The sequence below is a fragment of the Aedes albopictus genome, chromosome 2, assembly GCF_035046485.1.
Source record: "Aedes albopictus strain Foshan chromosome 2, AalbF5, whole genome shotgun sequence".
NCBI lineage: Eukaryota > Metazoa > Arthropoda > Insecta > Diptera > Culicidae > Aedes > Aedes albopictus.
The window spans coordinates 134,812,124-134,833,131 of NC_085137.1; the positions used below are offsets into that span (position 1 = coordinate 134,812,124).

Consider the following 21,008-nt stretch of genomic DNA (forward strand, 5'->3'; position numbering starts at 1 on the left):
CTTTCTGTACCAATCCACCAACGGACCAGCTTGATGGCAATAAATATTCAATATTTGAGATTGCTAATCGATCACGCATGCAAAAAGCGCTTGAATCGCTAGAAAACGAAGAGGGGCGTTTTGCCCCGGTGGGGCGCATTATACCCTTTTACCCTATAGGAGCCCGAATGAGTGGCGGCGTCTAATATATGCCGATTTTAAGGCGGAGTTACTGATGGAGAAATTAATGGTCAATAAGTGCGTGAATTTTAATTGGCGTACGGGTAGCAGTTGGTTCGAACTTGCTTATGATCAGCGCGGGTGCTAAAAGATGTTTTGTTTTAATAAAGAGTTTCGTACCTTTTGCCAGAGGAAATTGGATTTCTAATTTTGGAACAGACAACGGAAACGAGCAATAGAGCAATCAATGGTATTGCAGATACAAATTTGTAGGGTTACGAAGAAATGTAACTCACTGTGTAGTATAGTGAGGGTCAAATGATAAACGCTGACCATCAAGTCAGAAAATAATCATGCCAGCAACTGAAGGCAGTTCCAACAGCAGCGATCGTCTCTTCTGCTTGGAACACAGATAAACCACTAAGCTTTGAGTGCTTGAATTTTGTTCTACAAGAAGAATAAGTGTTGTTTTGATAAAAATTCTAAGAGTTCCGGAGAGGCAAAGGTTATCAATTCTTATGGAAATTTCACTTTCTCACACTGCTCCGATCCGAAAGGGATATAAACAAAAAGATAAGCCAATATATGCATTAACGATTTGAAGCATCATTTGGTCTACAGGAGATCCTTGTAATGTATTGTAGATTTTAGCAAACACTGTTTTCGATAGTTAGCTGTTTGTCATCTAGGGATTGCATTTCAAACAAGAAACAACAGAGTATCTTAATGTAAGCACAATCTCTCTTCCCTTGCCTACTGACATCAACAGCCGAAGGCCAAAGTTGTCCCAACCCTTGTCTCTTCCTGGTAATTAAAAATAAAACATCTACACCAGGCCCGCGTTCATGGGCCACATCCCACCCATCTCGATCCAATTCAAAAGCCATGCAAATGAATCATCATCACACTCTCATGTGTTTGGTAGGTACATCTACCCATATGACGCCAAATCCAAATTTAGTAGAACGGAAAAGTCGACACTAAACAACACTCGACGCGATCCAATCCACCAACCGGGCCGCCGGGATGAAACTTGAGCCTTGTGTTGCAACCGGGTGCAAGTTCATCTCAGCCGCGCGACACCCGGTGATTTATTCCACGACCCAAAGTTCATGAACTTGACTGTGCCTTTCGACTCGAGTGGCAAACTCGGGGCCTGAACCTTTCATTTAGTCTTTGAGGGGATCCAGCACTACAGCGATCGTCCCAGATGGATGAAAATTAGTGATGTAACGAAACTTGATCGCATTTCCGTGAAATCTACGAATTTGATCGGATTCATTACCATAATTCAAACTAATGGAATAACACATTCCAGCCAATCGCCAAGTCGGCTCGATGACTTGAAAGGTTCAAGAGAGCTAATGATACTTTTTCCGAGAAATTGACCGTCAATCTTGTGATGAAGACCAGCCAACCTTTCCTCGATATAGTCGGAGCTGGTGGTGGCGCCTGGCGGCAGCCAGGAACCATCACCATCAGTCGATCGATCACACTCAACGAAATGATCGAGTGGTTGGTTACTGACTTTGCCCACCGAAATCGATCAACAAGTTTTGCCACGATGATGCTGGTGATGATGGTGATCATTAGACGGTGGTCCACGGCGACGCAGTAGTGGATCGAAGTGAGAGTGTGCCGAATTCAAGGCAACTGATTCGATTAAAATCAGATGAATCATGGGCAGAACAACTGGGGACGACGACGGGTGAAAAGGAAGCGGAGGTTATGCTCGGCTCCGCGCACTGTGCCTATGGCGTTTGGCTGCCAGTGGCCAACATTGACCACGATTGATCGGGGCGGAAAACTGTGCACCGGATCAACCAAAAAAACGAAGATTTAATGGGTATTAATAATAGAGCGTATAATTGGCATAATTGAACCGCTCGAAAAGCTGACAAATGGGCAAATTGAACAGAATAACCAATTAAAGGGTCGTGAGTGAGCAATTACCGCCTGGGTGGCATTGAAATAACGGTTCGAATCGACAATGTCAATCGAAATACCTGTGTTTGACATTGAAACATCAAACGAGAAGAACTGCATCCACTAAAATTTGTATGAAGCTAAAGTCTAACATACTGACCATCATTGCTAAACTCTTCATTTTGGAGGGCGAGTGTCAAACTTTGGTGGCGACAACAATAAACAGTCGGAGTCAAATACGAGACACTGAAGACGATGAGGTCAAAATACGTATCTGTCATAGAATGCAAACACATACACTCCCGATCAAAAGTTTGGGGTCACCCCTTCAAAAACATGTCATTTTTTAGGCCCATATCTCCGCCAATTTGCTTCCAATTTCAAACCCCTGCATCTCATTCAAAAATATTAAGTCAAAGAAACTTTGAACATGATCTGATTGAAAACTTTTCGAAAATGTTTGTTTCTAAGCTTATGCTACAGTTGCCAAATTTTCTGAAAAATAAATATAAACTTACGGCTGTGTCGCTAGAAATTGGGTCAACCAAACTTTAAGATGAGAGCGTTTATATATTTTTTTTTTAATTTGGCAGCTTTGGGTTAAGTTTACATACAAAAAAATTTGTAAAAGTTTTACCCAAATCATGTTCAAAGTTACTTTGACTTAATATCTCCCGAATGAGATCTAGGGTTTTGAAATCGGACGCAAATTGGTGAAGATATGGCATATGACATATGGCCATAACTTTTCAACGTGTAGCTCAAATTGCATGATATTTTGACTTATCTGTACATGCACACTTTGGTTCAGTATTTTTAGCTCTAAAGCTTTAGGTAAAAAAGTGGTAGTTTCTTGTTTCGAAGATATCTCCGCCAACACCTAACCGATTTTGATGAAATGTATATGGTATTAGCTACACATAATTTACTACCCAATAAAAATCAGCTATTTTTGTGCACGCAATCAAATGTGTGTGTATCACTTCTATTGAGTCGAATCTTTATGTACTCCTAATTACTCGCACATTTGGAAATTGGGAAAATGTTTTGAAAGCAATTTCTAATGTTTAGGAACCAAAAACTAAGATAACTGCATACAAAACTATATTAAGGATAAAAAAAAATTAAAAACCTAACACTTGAAATTTGTCAAAATAATGGTTTGCTAATGAAGCCTTAAGGACAGACTTGTTCAAATCCCAAAATGGCCGCCACAAAGGCCGACTTTGGCACCTACTCACGATTTTGAAAGCACAAATCTCTTCGTAAATAAAACCAGCGCACCTGATTTTAAGCTTATTACAAGTGAGCAAGAACAGAATAATAAAATGTACTGTTGTTTGAAGCTTGCTGAAGTTCTAATGCACTCTTGAAACGGGATTTCAGGACGTTTGTCCTTAAACCTACCTTTATATAAGGCACAAATACTAAGTACTTCGAAAAAAAAAAGCAAAACCTTTAGAAATAACTCAAGTTCTGCTGAAACTTCTAAGTTTCTGCCAAAAATACAGTTTTGTTGTTTGGGTACCAATGCGCATCTCACCAGATTTGTTCAGAATACTTTGGCGAAAAACGCAAAATTGATTTGATGCACCTCTAAATTTCAATGGATTTGGCTGAAATTTTGACCAGTTACTTCTTTTAGGATGGCAATCAAAATATGGAAGTGGACTTGAGAATCAGAGAACATTTTTGAAAAGGTGGACAGGCCTATTGTACAATCACTATTATCAGTGGTGTCATCGAGGTTTCGCCAAGTTGTATGTATGTATGTATGTAGGTAGCCACCATCCTAGCTTGAGTCTTGCTCTGCATGCAGTTCCACTTAACAGTAAAGATTTAATTTCATTACCACTCTGAATTCAACATACCGCTGTATGAAGGGCCAAAAGGGGGTGTGGCAGACCCGTAAGTAGAGTCACTTACGCGAAATCTGCGGGTTTAGGAGAATCTCCTTCCAACAGTATGATCCAACAGAGTGAATTATGAAATTCACATTACTTGTTAGGCTTTCTACGAGATGGTTTGTTTCAAGAAGGGCGCGTCAAATCCATTGCAACTGTTGGGATAGAAGAACCCATCTACAAGGATGTTATAGTTACTTCTCACCTCACGCCGGCTGGCAATCCACTCCGTCGTACAGTTACAACTTCAATGATGCCCTGATGCACCCTCCCAACCCCGCATAGTCATATAGTCAATAATTTAATTTATTATGATAAAATAGAATATTTAAATATGGTATTATATTGATTATAATATTGATGATTGAATAATGTAATGTAATGATATAAATAATGTAATGATATTTCATGTAGTGAGATGTGATAGGGTAAACTGAAGATAATTTGAATAAGTATCATTCTCTATCGAGTCCTTTCACGACCTATGCATATATGGTAGGGTAGAAAATTATTATAGTAGTAGTGAAATGTTTGCGCTTTAGCTGATATATAATCAATAATTGAGCATTATTAAAAGAGATGCAGTATAATACCATAAAAGATAATAACACATACACCATAATATTAGCCTCCTTAAGTCAACCTATCGCTGAGTGAACGTCCAAAACGGAGGGTAGCCGGTCCGTAGGTCTGTAGAATTAAGTGAATATCCTTCCAGATGTATGATCCAACAGGGCTAGTAAAAAATCTGTTTTGTAATTATAGCGCGTCTAATCCATCGCAGGTGTGGAAGAAACAAAAATTTATTTACAAGGATTGATGTTGTCTCCTCACTCTGGCAGGCAATCCACTCCATCGTCCAGATGTAACTCTTGATAAACACTCCTAATTCCACAGTTTTATCACAGACAAACAGACGTATCACTTGGAACAAAGTGCGATTAAAATCATCGTCACAAAAGCATAATCGTACAATGGTAATTACGCTGTGTTTCGCAAACCTACTGAGAAGATGACAGTAATGAGTAAACGTCAAACAGGAGAAAAACTATGCAAGCGCCATGCGCGAGAGATTTGCGAACTACAGAATATTTGAATAGTCCGTTAAAAAGGCAAATAATGGAAGTAGGTAGAGTGAGACGTCTGTTTATCTGTGATTTTATGTTTTATGATTTTATGTCTTAAAATGTGGAACAATCGATAGAATATTGTATAATCAATAATGATATAATGTAGTGAAATTGAATAACGTATCGATTTGTAGATAATTTGAATGCATATTACTCGCTAACGACTCATTTTGCAACCTAGATGATAAGTAGAACCTTACTATAATAATAAAATGACAACGCGATGGATAAAATATAATCTATAATGCAATATATAATGTAGTAAGTAATAATGTAGTACAATAAAATATAATATCGTGATATGAAATAAGATGGAAGAAATATTATTTGATGATGATTAACATTATTTCGATCAAACTAAAAGCATTGTAGTACCGTCGTTGGGGGTGAGAATGGGTCAAAAAAGGATACTCACAAATTGTTTGTTAATTAACAAATTTGTTAATTAACAAATGTATATTCTTCTATATGGAAGTGATAGTTTAGCAAGAAAGTATCACATTATATGAATTGTCTACCAAACTACAAATGATTGAAAATTGACTCAATCTCACCCCTAAGAGGGGGTGAGATTGGGTCAAAGTATTCGAAGTCGCCTATCTAAGAATACAAGTTAATTTTATTGATCATATCTAGTAAACCTACTTAAAATACAATGTAACCATGACGAGGTTATGTGCACTCGATAACTTGCTTGACCCAATCTCACCCCCATTCTTAATATTAAGACATAGGGTCGAAAATATTGAATTTTTTAATTAAAAGTGCACTTAAAACCCGCTTTTTTTCGTTGCATCAAGCAGGTAATACATACATCTAACAAATTATAAGAAAATTTATGCTTGGGTATTTGTGTGAAACATTACGAGTGATTTACTAGTAATTTCATCATATAAGTTTTGCCACAAATTTAACAAAAAACGATTATTGCTAAACATCTTATTCTGCATCATGACGTGTAAAAACATCTTCTCTTTGAAATAATATAAAGTTTTCAATATAAATTACCGATAGTTGATGATCTATTGCCATTTTTATGTTTCTCCATTTTGACCCAATCTCACCCCCCAGACCCATTGTCACCCCCATCGACGGTAGTAGTCAATATTGATGTTCTTGTCACCCATTCATGTTATATAAAAAGATCAAAATGATAATAGAATAAATTGTAGTATAAATAATTATTTATATTCAGAATCATGAAGGAATATACCTACACTGGGGCGGTGCTTGCATTTATCGATTTGACTTGAGAACCAGTCAATGGGTTCCATATTTTTTTTAACTTTTGCGATGTTGTAGTTTTCATGTGAAAAAAAAAAAAGAATTTGAGAAAACTTCCAGGGAAGCATAAATACCAGGATAGTTTGAAATTCTATTTTGCGAGGGATCACTCCAAAGAACTGTGATTTTTTTTTAAAGGAAATAGGCGGTACCATGTTTTTCGCGTAGCTAGAGTTAACTAAAAATGAGAAAATAAATGGTATATTTAGCTTGAAAAGGGAAAAACATACGGTACATTTAACCTACCATAAAAGAAAATTTGAATACTTAACTACAGACAAATGCATCAATATAAAATGCGATCAGGTCATAAGTCAAGATGTTCTGTCTGCTGATTTTCGGTGGTCCATAAGCTACTTGGAAAGCAGCCTTGCATCAAAACGATGCTTCACGCATACGGAAACTTTTTCTAGGTGGCAGCATCGTAACTTCGAACTCTCGAACGGGGCACCAAGGAATGCTTTTTACTATAGTGTCACACATCTTCAGAAACAAATCACCCTAACAGCGCACGCATCGCTCGAATAGCAAAGTAATGAACCCTCGTCGCAAGTAAAGTAAATAACTCTCACTGATCATACCGATTTACTCATACTCAGGATAACACACCTGCTCCATATCCATATTCATCCCTTTCGTGTACCTTTCCCTGCTAAGATACTCCTAGTCCGATCATATCAACAGTGTCAGTGAGTTGCCAGCACTCAAAATCGTACACCACACAAGTAGGTTTAGTAGGACACTCCACCAACATCAGCATGAAGCACTGACGCTCGTGTAATGTCCACCAAAAACAATATAGTCAAAAAGCAACCATCCCTAGTCCTCTCACACTCCACCGCAGTCACACTTATGTGTAGGTACGATTCACTCATTTCCGTGCACGAACGGAACATCCTCTTACACTGCGCCAAACGCACACACTCGCTACATCGCCGGCACGAGAGCAAACCCACAACTTTTATCACCTAACGAATACATGCATTATCACGATTGGTTCAGCGAAAATATAACCGTGAATTCCGCTCCCACAATTGCGCCATCGCCAGAAGACTAAAATATCCAGCACACCATCGAAGCTGCTCCACCCGTACCTACACAAATATGAGGGAATTCTATTACAGTGTGACTGGGTGGAAGCATCGCGTTGCATCATCCCAGTCAAAACAGTAGACTGTACAACTCAGCAGAGCGAGGCAAACAACAGTCTGTGAACGTGCTCCTCCGCCGTACAATAAACCGCATTCACATTACACTACTACCTACATAATAGCTTTTTTTCAAGATAACACACAAACACAACATGAGAGTGAAAAATATACTTCCTTATGCTCTCCGGTAGCCATGTTGAAATCGATGCAAAATTCTCAGCATTTTTTTAACTTTTCTTCAACACTCGCTCGTTCCTTCAGCAAGCAGAATATCACAATAACACAAAAATCACTTTAATCACCCAATGAAACACATTTCCTAAATATTCTGCAAACAATTTCACTAGAAATTAATTAAAATATCGGAGCCCACAAAACTATCAACTTTCCTCGAGCAGTGCTCACCACTGAGTGCTATGTCATCGAGGTTTCGCCAAGTTACTCACTAAGTAACCAGCTCTTGGGATCCACAGATTTTTTCAAGATTTCTCTCAGAATTCTTGGAAGAAACCTTCTGAGAAATTTTCAAGAAATTCTGCCAGGCATGCCTTCTGAGATTTATTTCGGAAGTCCCTCAAGAATTCGTCCAGGAATGCCTTTAGAAAATTCATAGTTTTCTTAAGAATTTTCTCCAAAGAATTTTCTCCAAAGTTTCTTTCAGGATTTCTCTTAGAGGACCCTATAAAAAATTCTCCCAGTAATTTCATAGAAAAACTTCCATGGGTTTCCTTAAAAAAGACTTTATATATTTTTCCAGACATCGTAAATTCTTTCATGGACATCCACGAACTCCTTCAGAAATGCTTTCAGAAATTCCTACAGAAAATCAAAAGTTCAAAATTCTTCCAGACTTTCCTCAAATGATTTCTTTAGAAAACCTTCCGCAGATTGCTTCAGAGATTCTTCCATAGCTTACTTAAGATTTTTTTTACAAAATTTCCTGGAGATCCCTTCAGAAACTTTTCATGAGATTTCGTCATAAATTTGACCAAGGATTTCTTTAAGTAATCTTCTATGAATTTCTCTCAAATGTGCTTCATGAATTTCCATCAGAAATTACTCCAGGGAGTCTGTTTTTAAATCTAGGGTATTGGTTCCCTTATTAAGCATGTGGCTCCCATTTTCATCCCACGAAAAACAAGGGATTGAAGCGTTGTTTGTTTTGTTTCTTATTTTTGTATTTTTTGTTAGAAGTGAGCACGCATGAAAACAAAAAGAACGGAATCAATCGGTGCCGTAATCGCTTGTTTTCGAATAGGATGAATATGGAAGCGTGAGATTACCGATGGCACACATACCCTATCAAGCAAACTCTGTCATTTTCTCCAAAAATTCTTAAAGGTAAGAACCCGTTGAAGACATCTGTTCAGGATTTCTTCTGGATATCCCCCTTAGAGCCTTTCAAGAAATTTCTATAAAAATATAGGTGGATTTTATTGGATTCCTTCAGAAACTTTGACAAAGAACTTACTTTTCAGTTATTCTTCTAAAAGGAGGAATTCGTCTAAAATAGCCTTCGAAAATCTTTTCGGGGATATTTTTAAATTTTTTTCTCATGTCCTCCAGTGTTTTCTTTAGAAAATCTTCCTACTTTAAGGAATTTATTCAGGAACATTTTCTAGATTTTTTACAGGAATTATTTGAGATATATCTCAAGAGTCAAGACATTTTCCTTGGGATCTTTACAGAAGCTTATCTATCCGTTTTCTCATGTATTTTTACGGAAATTTCTTCAGAAATACGTCCACGGGTTGCTCCTGGAACACGTCCTGCAAGATTTTTATTAAAGGATTTCTCCAGGATTTCTTTTAAGTCTCAGTTCGCGTTTCTACGAATTCCACTAAAAGATTTCCTGAGGAGGTTCTTCCTGTTTCGCCAGAAATTCCTCTTTAGATTCTTTCAGAAATTTCCTTGGGGTTTCTTCAGATATTCCTCTAGAGATTCAATCAAAAATTCTTAATGAGATTTCTAAAGGAATTATACTGGAGTTTTTTTTTTCTTCAGGTGCTCTTTTAGAAATTTTCGTTCAAATTTCCGTTCAAGGATTCCTTCAAAAATATCTCCGGAGACTTTTTCAGAACTTCAGAAATTTCTTTAGAAATTTTAGTTAAAGGCAGAGGGAAACAGACGCAACACTTAGAGCAAATTTCATTAAAAACAAAACATCACGTAAGCGCAACCACCCAATGGGAAGCAAGCAGCTGCGTTTATGCTAAAGTTCCGGTAGAGGTGCTTTTCTGATAAATGCGGTAAACGTGTTTGTGGATTGTGGAGCCTCGTAGCCGTGTGGTTAGGTCACCAAATGTCTAATCGCACCATGCTATGGGGTGAGGGTTCGATTCCCGCTCCGGGCGATGAAACTATCCGTGAGAGTAGTTTCTTCTCCGTATCCACTAATGCATGCTCCGTGTGTCCCTTGTCTAGTGTTAAGTTTCATTCAGTCTGTGTAGCCTCTGGCTGAAGACGGTGTCCGCGTCTTTTTTTTTTTTTAATAAAATGCCAGTCAGAAAAAATGAAGTAAACAGCTTGAAATTTGTATGGTGGCGTAATACATTCTCAATTACTGTAATGAATCCAGAAGAAAGGCATAGGTATAATGATTTTTAATTTGCAACAAATTGCTGCGATGCGGAACAAGTGCAAGTCAGCATTTTGTCCATACAAAAAAAATAGATTTTTCTTCAAATGTGGTGGTGCCATCTCTGAGAAAAACAAGCTTTGATTTTCTGATATTTTAATTGTACTGAGTTTGGCCGGGCCACCGCTAGTTGGCGGTAGTGAGAAAATGTCAAACATGCGCAATATTGAAGTCACTTATTTGGAGGCGTACCAGGGGGCGCTGAAATTTGGAAAGTTTGAGTAACTAGCTCTGATTCTACCTACAATGACAGCACTGACTATTTCAGCAAGTATTTCAACTCATGCAAATGGCAGCCCAATTCTTTCTTCGGCAAAAATGATCTATACAAAATTTGATTCAAAATAAGGGAATTGTAAATCGCAGGAAAAAATTATAAATCTTTATTAAATGGGCATTTTTTGAAAATTATGAAAAAAAAAATCTTGTTTTTAGATAGGGTGTAATAGGGTATTTAAACTTTTGTCAAATTTATAAAACCAACTTTGAAGGCGAAAATTCTCTACATGCTTTGTTTGCGGGACCCAGAACTATGATTTAGCGAGATTGGTGAGTTTTATTTCTTACTTTATCAAACTTGAAGGGAGTAACATTTTTTTATATCGTGTATGAAATATTTGTTTCTGAGGCCCTAATCTATCATTCTAGGGATGAGCAAGATAACTTTTCTACACTTTTTCTATGTTGCTACACCCTAGTGCTTATGTTCAAAAATTAGAATGGGTGTTAAGGGCAGAGAAAAAATAGGATTTTAAAAGTGAATATTCATTGCTCCCGTAGAAGACGTGTCATTTTTTTTCATTTTTCTGTGGAACTATTAGACCTTTAATTCTTTCTTTCGGCATGACATCCTTACTGGAATGCAGGAATCCTTGGTAAAATTCCAGATGAAATTTCTGGAGAAATCGTTGGCTATATTTCTGGAGAAATTACCCGCACAATTACAGGGCGAAAATCTACAAAACATTATGAAGGAATTCCGTAGGTAATGTCTGTAGGAACCTCTGAAGGAGTTCCCAGATAAATTCCTTGAGTAATTTCTCCTCTGCAATAGGAATCAGTATTGCAATCCTTGAGGAAATCCCTAGAGAAATTTCTAGATAAATCCCTGGAGTGATTCCTAGAAGTATTATTGAAGGTAATTCTCTGAAGAAATCACTGTTAGGAATTCAGATAAAATTGTTGTTAGTGTTCGTGAAAACAAGTACTGGGGAAAATCTTGTGGTATTTCTGGAGGAATACCATAATCTGTGGAATCAGGAAGAAACCAAAAGGGAAATTCTTGAAATACATAATATCAAAAGTTATTGAAGTAGAAATTCCAAGACGAAATCCTGGAGGAATCTCAAGAGGAACCCTAGTGACATCTAAAGAGAAATCCTCAGAGAAATTCGTGGATAAATAATTTGAGAAATTCATGGAGAAAAAGTTGTAGGTATCCATAAAGATTTCTATTGAAAAATTCCTAGAAAGATCCCCGGAGAAATCACTGGATAAATCCACGGTAGAATTTCTGGAAAAATCCCAGCACACGTTCCGAAAGAAATCCAAAGTGGAATTCTTGAAAGAATCCATAGGTAAATAATTTGATAAATTTTTGGATAAATCCACGGAGAAATTATAGGAGAAATCCCTACATATGTATATTTCTGGGTGCATCCCTAAAGTAGTTCCTGGGGAAAAGTCCTGTAGGAATGCCAGCAAAAATTTCTTGAGAACAACTTCAGAAGGAATGATGGAAAAAATACTTAGCGTAACCTTTTATAAATACCCGGAAGAATTCCTCCTTTAAAACGAAGTGCGAAATTTTGGCAGGAAGAACATGATTTAGAATCACACACGAATTTCCAAGAGTTTGCAATACGTAATCTATAGAGACGTTTCCTAGTTCGCACTAAGTGATATCCCGTAATTAGATAGACGGACGCACCAACTAAAAAAACTAAACGAAGATAAATTCCATTTGTTTACCGTTTTCCTCCACAAACCTAATCCGCAAACCCCAATCAAACGTATTCAACAAGAAATGGTATAATTGGGTGCTAATCACCGAAAATTAGCAAAACTATGCAAATGACCACCATCCCGTGTAAAAGCAACCTATTTGTGTTTTTTATTTGAATACCACTACTGTTAGTGATGACGATGATGAAAGTGATGATGCGATTTAGCTGTTCTCGCTTAATCTTCCTAATCTCCACAGACAGTAAAATAAAACCCAACCAGCCAGTGTCTTCCCAGCGTGGTGTTGCGAAATCAATGTCGGTGGGAAAAAATATCCAAAAAATATTTCGACTCACTCGTCCACAAGGAAAATCTGGCAACAATAGGTAGGTTGTAGGAACACAAAAAATAAACTTTCGTTCTCACATTTTGGCACCTTTTGATGTTGTTTTTTTTTCTCTTCCGGTGAATTTGTGCTCGCAGTAGGAAAATCTCGTTCCCACCGTCACACTAACGCACTGCACTCACTGCACTAGTCCATTTCCCCAAAAAATCCACAAGCACAAAATGCAGTTGCCATTCACTGCCTACTCGCTACTCGGTTTTAAGGCTCAAGCATCCGTCATCATTTTTCGGAAAATCAAAAGCAGTTTTTTCGTTCAAAACAAAAGCTTTTGCCATAAAATTGTATTCACTGCATTCCATTCCACATGTGGAATACACTGAATATAATTTCATGGCGAAAGTTTTTGTTTTGAACGTAAAAACTGCTTTTCAATGTTTGATGATGACGATGATTTCAATGACGAATTGTTCAACGTTAACCGGTATCCACCGCGCACCGGGTGGATGGCGTAACGCCAGAAAATGCTTCAAAACAAACGATCGCGCGTACAATCGTCGTAGTAAACAAATCCCGAAAATATCGGCTTCCGATTACGAACCGCCACGCCGCGTCCGCAAACTCGAGAGGAAGTCAAAACAAACCCGGTATAGTCGCGCGACGACGACGGTCACACGAATGCACTTTGCAACCGACTTAGTAGCTGACGATGACGAGAGGATGCGTTTCTGAAAAACGTTCTGATTGAAACCGTCCGATCAAAGAAAGCGACACGATCATACTGAGCGAATTTAGTCACGACGTCCGTCGTTGGCTTGTTTTGACTGTTGGGTCGGGCGTGAGCATCAACGCTCATCTCTATAGAATCTAGACTCCGCGTTCTACCAGAATGTCGTCATTAACCTTAATTTGAGCAGAGAGAATATGTGGCGCACAGCGCATCATACACAACTCGCTCAAATCGCGAGTGTATTGCATAGTTTTGAATAAAATTTGGTTTGATCAATTCTCAAAATAGTATATGTAACTAATATTCTAGGAAATGAGCTACTAAGAAAATAAGAAATAAGACAGGGTAAAAAAACACTTCGTCATTTGCGCTAATTCCCGTCATATCACAATAATTACAGATATTCCAACTTACTTAATTGAGTAATTTGTTAACGGATTTATTGGAGTATTCTTCCAGTAATTTCTTCAGGAATTCATTAGGACAATATTCATCAAGTATGTTACTCAGGCACTTTATGGGGAACTCCTTCAGCAGTTTTTCGAAGATTTTACAGGAATCCTTAGGAAAGTTCTGCATTTTTTTTTGGAAAATTCTTTCAGAAACTATATCAGTAGTTCATACATGTTTCTCAAGGTATTCACCGAAATTTATCCTAGGACTTGCTCCAGGGATACATGATGTATTTTTGCGAGGAATTGTTGGGCGAGAGCTCGAGAGATGCTCATGGGAATTTCTCTATGAATCCTTTCGAGAATTTCCACCAGGCATTCTTTCGTAATTGTTTTCAGAGAAGCTTAGGAAAACTCTCCAGACATTCATTCTACCGGAAGTTTTGTCAACAGCTACTTTGTAGATTTTTCCAAAATATCCTCTTTGCGGAATTCCGTAAGGGATTCTGACTAACTATTTAGGTTTGCTTCGGATAAATTCCTGCAAGGATTTTTGAAGAGGTTCTCAAGGGAATTAATGGAGAATTATTTCGCAAATTTCATCTCATAGGAACTCTACTAACACAGCGCAACATTTTTTTGTCTCAAGAGCAAACTTATGTGTCTCCGAAGGATTTTGGGCCGCTGATTCCGAATCCTTGCTCAGATTTGCTCCAACACGTCACAATTTTGAGCTATACCTCAACTGCCCATATTCGCATAGGTGACGTAAACGCCACATAGGTCAAAATCCACTTTTTTAGCTTAACATATCCTACACCATGTATAGCATATGTTCCAATTATTAAAAAAATGTGTTTGTTCTAAAACATGTGAGTATATTGAAAAGAACGTTTTGACGTAACCACCATGTGGTCGCAATACTGACGTCTGTGTACAAGAAAACTAAAATCTCCCCATAAAACGTGACTGAACATAATTTATTGAGATAATTTATTGACATAAACAAATAATTTAACAAATTGATACTTGATAGCCTATAACTCGTAATGGTGAGTCTACGCCGATTGAAGTAATCGTTTCCACTGGTCTTAGTCCTGGATCAATTGCTTCCAGTCGCCCTGAGATTTTGGAGCCCCTTAGGGCCGCAAAATGCAGTTGAGGAATACCTAAAAGGCCAACGTGCGCGCCCTACCATGAAGCCAACGGCTCCTTCCTGGTTCTCTGCTAATATGGTATAAGTTTGTCATTTCTCTGGCATACGAGCTACGTACCCAGCTCACCGCAGCCTGCCGTGTTTTATCCGCTTCATTATACATCAGTTAACCGATTTTTTCAGCCTGTTTCGGGGACATATTTTCTGTTCTCCTTAAATATCTGAATAGATTTTCAAGCAGTAGTTTAGTGATGAACATGATTGAATTAGTTTAAATTTGACCCTAAGTTAATGAGAGCAAACAGTTTGTGGGACTGACAAAATTGGGTTCATACTGTATCGATTTATGTACATACTTGGTACAATTCGTAGTTCATGCAACGCCGCCATATGCCGTGATCATGGTTAGCAGCGAGTAATGTTCGCAGTTAACGTGCTTACTTTAAATTGCTCTAAAATGGGTGTTTGGCTAATCTCCTAAGTATAGAATCCAAACACCTCATGTATGAACAGTTATATTTTTTGTATGGATAGTTATGGTAGATTTCTATCGCTTCCTATGAATTACGACGTAAACTCCACAAACCCCCTTTCAGCTGTTTACTAAGTGCTTGAAGCAAACTCATTGAAACCCGAAACGTGAGTTTTTGTGGCACCTCATAGATTAATGAAATAGTAAACTCATTGTTAGCCACGAGTAAAATCATTCCACAGCAAAACTATTATAAGTTTTACGTTCTGTTTCAAAACCATCATTGAAACAATACTACTGAACTGTTGTGGTTTTCAGTCCAACAAAAGTGAAACGGTCAGGAGTTTGGCATAGCCGTTTTAATCCTGTTAGACTGAGAAAGCCACAACAGTTCAAAATTTCTTCCCAGTCGTAAATATCCTCCAAAACTTAGATAAATTCAATCCATATCTATCTGATTAGGCGTTGGGTGTATGAGCTTTTGATGTTTACTAATTTAATTGTAAAAATTTAGTGTAGATGAATAGTACAAGGTTATTAACATGAAATTAGTTTCGTAACATTTCATAATTTGTCGAATATGAGAAAAAAAATGAGGCCCGCGGGTGACACCAAATTTTGGATAAGGCATAAAATAACCTTTTCAACATAGACTGCCTTAATTGCAAGGTGCATTGGAAGAAGCTGTTAGGATCCATCGCAGAGCCTGGGGATTAATGTGAATTCCGGTATTTTGCACACATTAAACGAAATAAGAAAACTGGTCGGCGTAAAGGAAAATTGGACTAGGCAATTTTTTGGACAGGTAAAGATAAGCCAAGGAATCATAGTATTTCAAGAAAAAATGCACATGCTTTGATATCCCAATTTCTTGCAGGACATTTTCCCATAATCATTGAAAAACAGTTGGTCTGGTCTGATTTAAAGCCGACCAACTGTGAATCTTACTACGATGCCCACACTTTATGGTACGATCGACCGCACTATCAGATAGTTCACATTTTCAGAATGTGACGTGTTAGCTTTTTTTCTGAAACCACGTGTTGGGGAACCGGCGAATTACCTCCTTCGATTGGGTTGGGAAGGCTCTCCAACACTCGGCCGGTGGGTGGTTGATTTGGAGTGGGCGACGTAATCCTTTAACGACCTTTTCGTAGTCGTTTGTCCAGTGGGCACTGGATCTGGGGGCACTATTCTTCCGTAACAAACATTAAACACTCGCGGTACAATAAAACACTATATTTACAAAAACATGAACTACAACGGACTACATTTATTCGTCTTACTGGCTAACATTTATTATCTTAACACTAAACACAGATTACAGAAATTGCCCGAACGGAGGCTTTTAACCGACGCGCCTGCGATCTAATCGGATGGTTGATGTGAACTGTTGCCGAATACATCCTAAAATCATCAATCAACCCGAATCGTAGATTCCCTAGGTGCGAGAATGAGTTCCTACTCATTACGGGTATCTCCTAATCTCCTACCAACATATTCACCACTGTAAATCTAAGTAGGTCCACTCTCTTCCATTCTCCGGGTATCCCAATATCACCTATCAAAACCTCTACCTGCACGAACCGTTGTTTATCACCGAAATCACTTTCGCTTTCTAGCTTGATCTGCTCCTCTTGATGTGTTCATGGCCTAGCCAGCAGTTAATGCATTGTTCACACCGAGCTGAAGTTCGCAGTTAACTCAGAGGGATTTCAGGGTTGTAGTCTGAGAGGGATCGGATGATACTGCTTCCCAACACCACGGTTAGTACATCTTCTTTCGAGTCGGGACTGCTGCTTATCAACACAGAATGTATTTAACGCACGAATACGGACATTCAGCCGGAGACCCGGGTTCGATTCCCGTTCCGGTCGGGAATTTTTTTTGACTCCCTGGGCATGGTGTATCATTGCACTTGCCTCACAATATGCAAATGCATGCAATGGCAGGCAAAGGAAGCCCTTCAAATAATAACTGTGGAAGTGCTCAAAGAACACTAAGTTGAAGCGAGGCAGGCCAAGTCTCAGTGGGGACGTAGAGCCATATAGAAGAAGAAGACGGACATTCCGGAAAAAAATCTAACACGTGTTCAGAAAACGGGTACCGTAAGCTAACATAACGGTCATAGCAATCTGGTTGTTACGTCAACTTATCCGTGTAATCATTCATCAAAACGACTGAATGGTCGCATAAACTGACGTACACGTTTTAAATATGGAAAAATTACATGAAACATCTTAAAATCATTGCGGCTCACTTTTTGTAGCTGTAATCCACGAAACTGACAGATTATTTCATTCAAATAGTCGGTGCATATGTAAATCCGGAAAAAATCTATAAAATCGTATTTTCCCATCAGAGCAGACGTTGGTGGTTACATCGACTATGCGAATATGGGCAGTCAATTTATAGGGCAAAATATGGGATTTTGGGCTTTTTTGACTGCAAGCCATTAAGCATGGAAATATTTTTTTAAGCAATCAAAAGGTTAATTGGTCAATTAACATCTAAATTAACGACTCATGCAAAATATTTCGTTTTACCTAATCAAATTTGATAGATTTAAGCATTTTATGTTAGTATGAAAACTTGCATGCAACTTTTGAAGGGTGACTTGTATGGGAAATATCGTACCTAACATAAATCGCTTAAAATAATCAAATTCGATTTGGTAAAACGAAATATTTTGCATGAGTCGTTAATTAAGATGTCAATTGACCAATTAACCTTTTGATTGCCTAAAAAAAATATTTCCATGCTTAGTAATTTGCAGTCAAAAAAGCCCAAAATCGCATATTTTGCCCTATAAATTGAGGTATAGCTCAAAATTGTGACGTGTTGGAGCAAATCTGAGCCCGGATTCGGATTTAGCGGCCCAAAATCTGTCAGAGACACATAAGTTTACTCTTGAGACAGACCGAAAGCTAATTTTTGTTACGCTGTGTAATGGTTCCATTAGTAATTGCTTCAGGTATTTCAACGAGGATTTCTACTACGATTCATTAAGATATAATTTCACAGATTTTTTTGGGGAACTCAGTTAACGATTCCTTGCTGAGTGTTTTCAATGATTCTTCCAGAAATACTGTGATTAATTCGACCAGCAATTCATTGGGGAATCTATTTAGGAATGCTGTCGGGAATTTCTTTAGGAAAGAATCCCTATAGACATTAATTTATGGAAATTTATGCATGGATCTATTGAGAATTTTTCCAGTGATTCTTGCAGAAATCTGCGCAGGCATTCATCCAAGTTTTCCAAAAATAATTTCTACTGGGATTTGTTGAAACTTTTATTTTCTGGACTTTAATCAGCAATTCTTATGGTAAATATTGAGCGATCATTTGACGTGAGTGATCTTTTGCTTGCTTCCCGCGTAAAGCGAACAATGCACAGTGTTCGAAATCGATGATTTTGCGATCAAAATTAAATAACTTTTTTTAGGTTGGTTCTAGAGGTTTGGCGTGTTCTACAAAGTTTTTCTGCATGTTAAAAGGCGTCTTTTGATAAAATGTAATAAATGATTTATCCCCCTAAAAGTGAGATAAAATTTTTATTTTTTCTAAATTTTTTTTTAGAGGTTTGACGCCTTCGGCAAAGTTGTAGCCCATAATAAGAGAACAAAAATCGTAGAACATGTCAAAGCTCCACCTCTTACGATTTTTGAGATATGGAGCGTTTTGTGCGAAGTACCCCTAAAACTAGTTTTTTCAGTGTAGCTTCAACAGATAAAATCCTACAGTTTTGTGACCTTCTACAAACTTGTTCAGGAAGTCAAAATACACATTTCTTCCGAAGATGTCAAGTCATTATATCTCAAAACAAAAAAGTTATAGGCAAATTTATCATATTTAGAGGTGTTCTTTCACCTTAAGTAACTATTTCCGGCGCAAAATGGCGCAGATGGCTCAGTCGGTAGTTGAAAGATTAGGCTTTGTACTATCACTTGGGGGTGGAAACCCTTGTGGGCAATAGTGGGAAAGGTGGTTTAAATACATGACAAAAACTAATTATTTTGCCTGTAAATACAAGAAAAATGAATTTAAAAAAAATAATTAAGAAGCCCACAGTAATTTTTACTGCACTGTGTTTCTTCCGGCAATATTTTACAACGTTTTTGAAAAAAAAAACAGTGAGTTTTTATCACTAAAAATTAAAACATCAGGACAAAATATTGTTCCCGAGAGTTATAACTAAAGCTAGTTCTAAATAAAAGTATGGAATTTCTTCAAACTTATGACAACATATCTATGCCCAAACGTATGACTACCTACCCAATAGTCATAGAATTGAATGGCTACGGTGGTTAAAATATCAAATGCGTTTTGATAAATACCTTCGCAGTTTTTATTAAGGTAGTTGTAATTTTACATTTTTCAATACATATTTTGACGATTTCCTGTTGAAAATAGAGTAGATATTTTATATCAAATGATCAATTTGTTAAAAAAAAAAAAAATTTTAACTCGATTTTTGTGAAAAGTACTGTTAAAAATATGAAAAATACTTCAATTAACTCATGATGCAGACGATGGGACGTCAAAACATGTAATTGGTTAACGTCAAGAGAATGTTTGAAATGAAAAAAAAAAACCATCGCATTATTTCTCGGCACACCCTGTATTTTATTGATTTATATCTGATACTAGCTGGCCCGGCAAACTTTGTCTTGCCGTCTTGTGGTAGTTTGACAACTGTTGAGCTCAAAATAGCAACGCACTCTAGATTGGTTTCATTTCGATCGTGTTGATTTCCTTCCCAGTTCACGAAAAATCAGTACTTTACTAATTTTCTTACTTTTCTAGTTGATTTTCGTAACTTTTTATTACATATAAACACAGCCACCACGAATACGTATCGAACCGTGCAAGAGTCATGCTGATCAGTTCAGCCGTTCGTGACTTTTGTTGCCTCAAAGGGACTTCAAACTCATTTTTATATATATAGATATTTCCATTGCTTCCCAGGTGTAAGTCAAGCTCGTGGATTAATCCACGTTAATCTGTTATCGGACGAATCAAAACTTCTCCTGATATTTTCGGATACTGATTCCGTAGTTGAAAAGTCAAACAACAAATATAAATATAAATACATGAAAAAAATCTACTCTGTGTTTTGATGCACATCTTGAACTGTTTAATATTTCCTTCTTCCTATTTCTAGCGCTACATAACTTGAATATTGCCCCAAATAAAAACTTCAAATAGGTAATTTTAAAGTAACTTTATCAGAAATTGCCTGATCATCTGATAGTAAACAATATGAATTCAAAAGCATGAATAAAATATTCTGTTTGGTAAAAACAATGCTCAAAAACGACACGAATGTACCTTCGGTGTAAAGTGTCGCTAATTATAGTAAATAAATAAATAAATCATATTCAAAAATGTTCTAAAATATTTCTGGAAATTACGCAATGCAGTAAAAATTACTGCGGGATCCTAAATTATTAATTTTTATTTATTTTTCTTGTAATACAGGCAAAATAACTAGTTTTTGACATGTATTTAAACCACCTTTCCCACTATTGCCCACGAGGATTTCCACCCCCAAGTGGTAGTAAAAAGTCTAATCTTTCAACTACCGACTGAGCCATCTGCGCCATTTTGCGCCGGAAATAGTTACTTAAGGTGAAAGAACACCTTTAAATATGATAAATTTGCCTATAACTTTTTTGTTTTGAGATATAATGACTTGACATCTTCGGAAGAAATGTGTATTTTGACGTCCTGAACAAGTATGTAGAAGGTCACAAAACTGTAGAATTTGATCTGT

The 21,008-nt window shown here is 37.4% G+C and overlaps 1 protein-coding gene and 1 long non-coding RNA gene across 5 annotated transcripts in view; one reads left to right on the top strand and one right to left on the bottom strand.

Annotated features, from left to right (window-relative positions):
* Positions 1-21,008, bottom strand: part of LOC109417649 (uncharacterized) — a 696,771-nt gene that overhangs the window by 12,263 nt on the left and 663,500 nt on the right. The window lies entirely within an intron of this gene.
* LOC134287737 (uncharacterized) lies at positions 41-9,703 on the top strand. The gene is made up of 2 exons (XR_009997499.1): positions 41-3,832; positions 7,982-9,703. It is a non-coding gene; the product is annotated as an uncharacterized LOC134287737 (long non-coding RNA).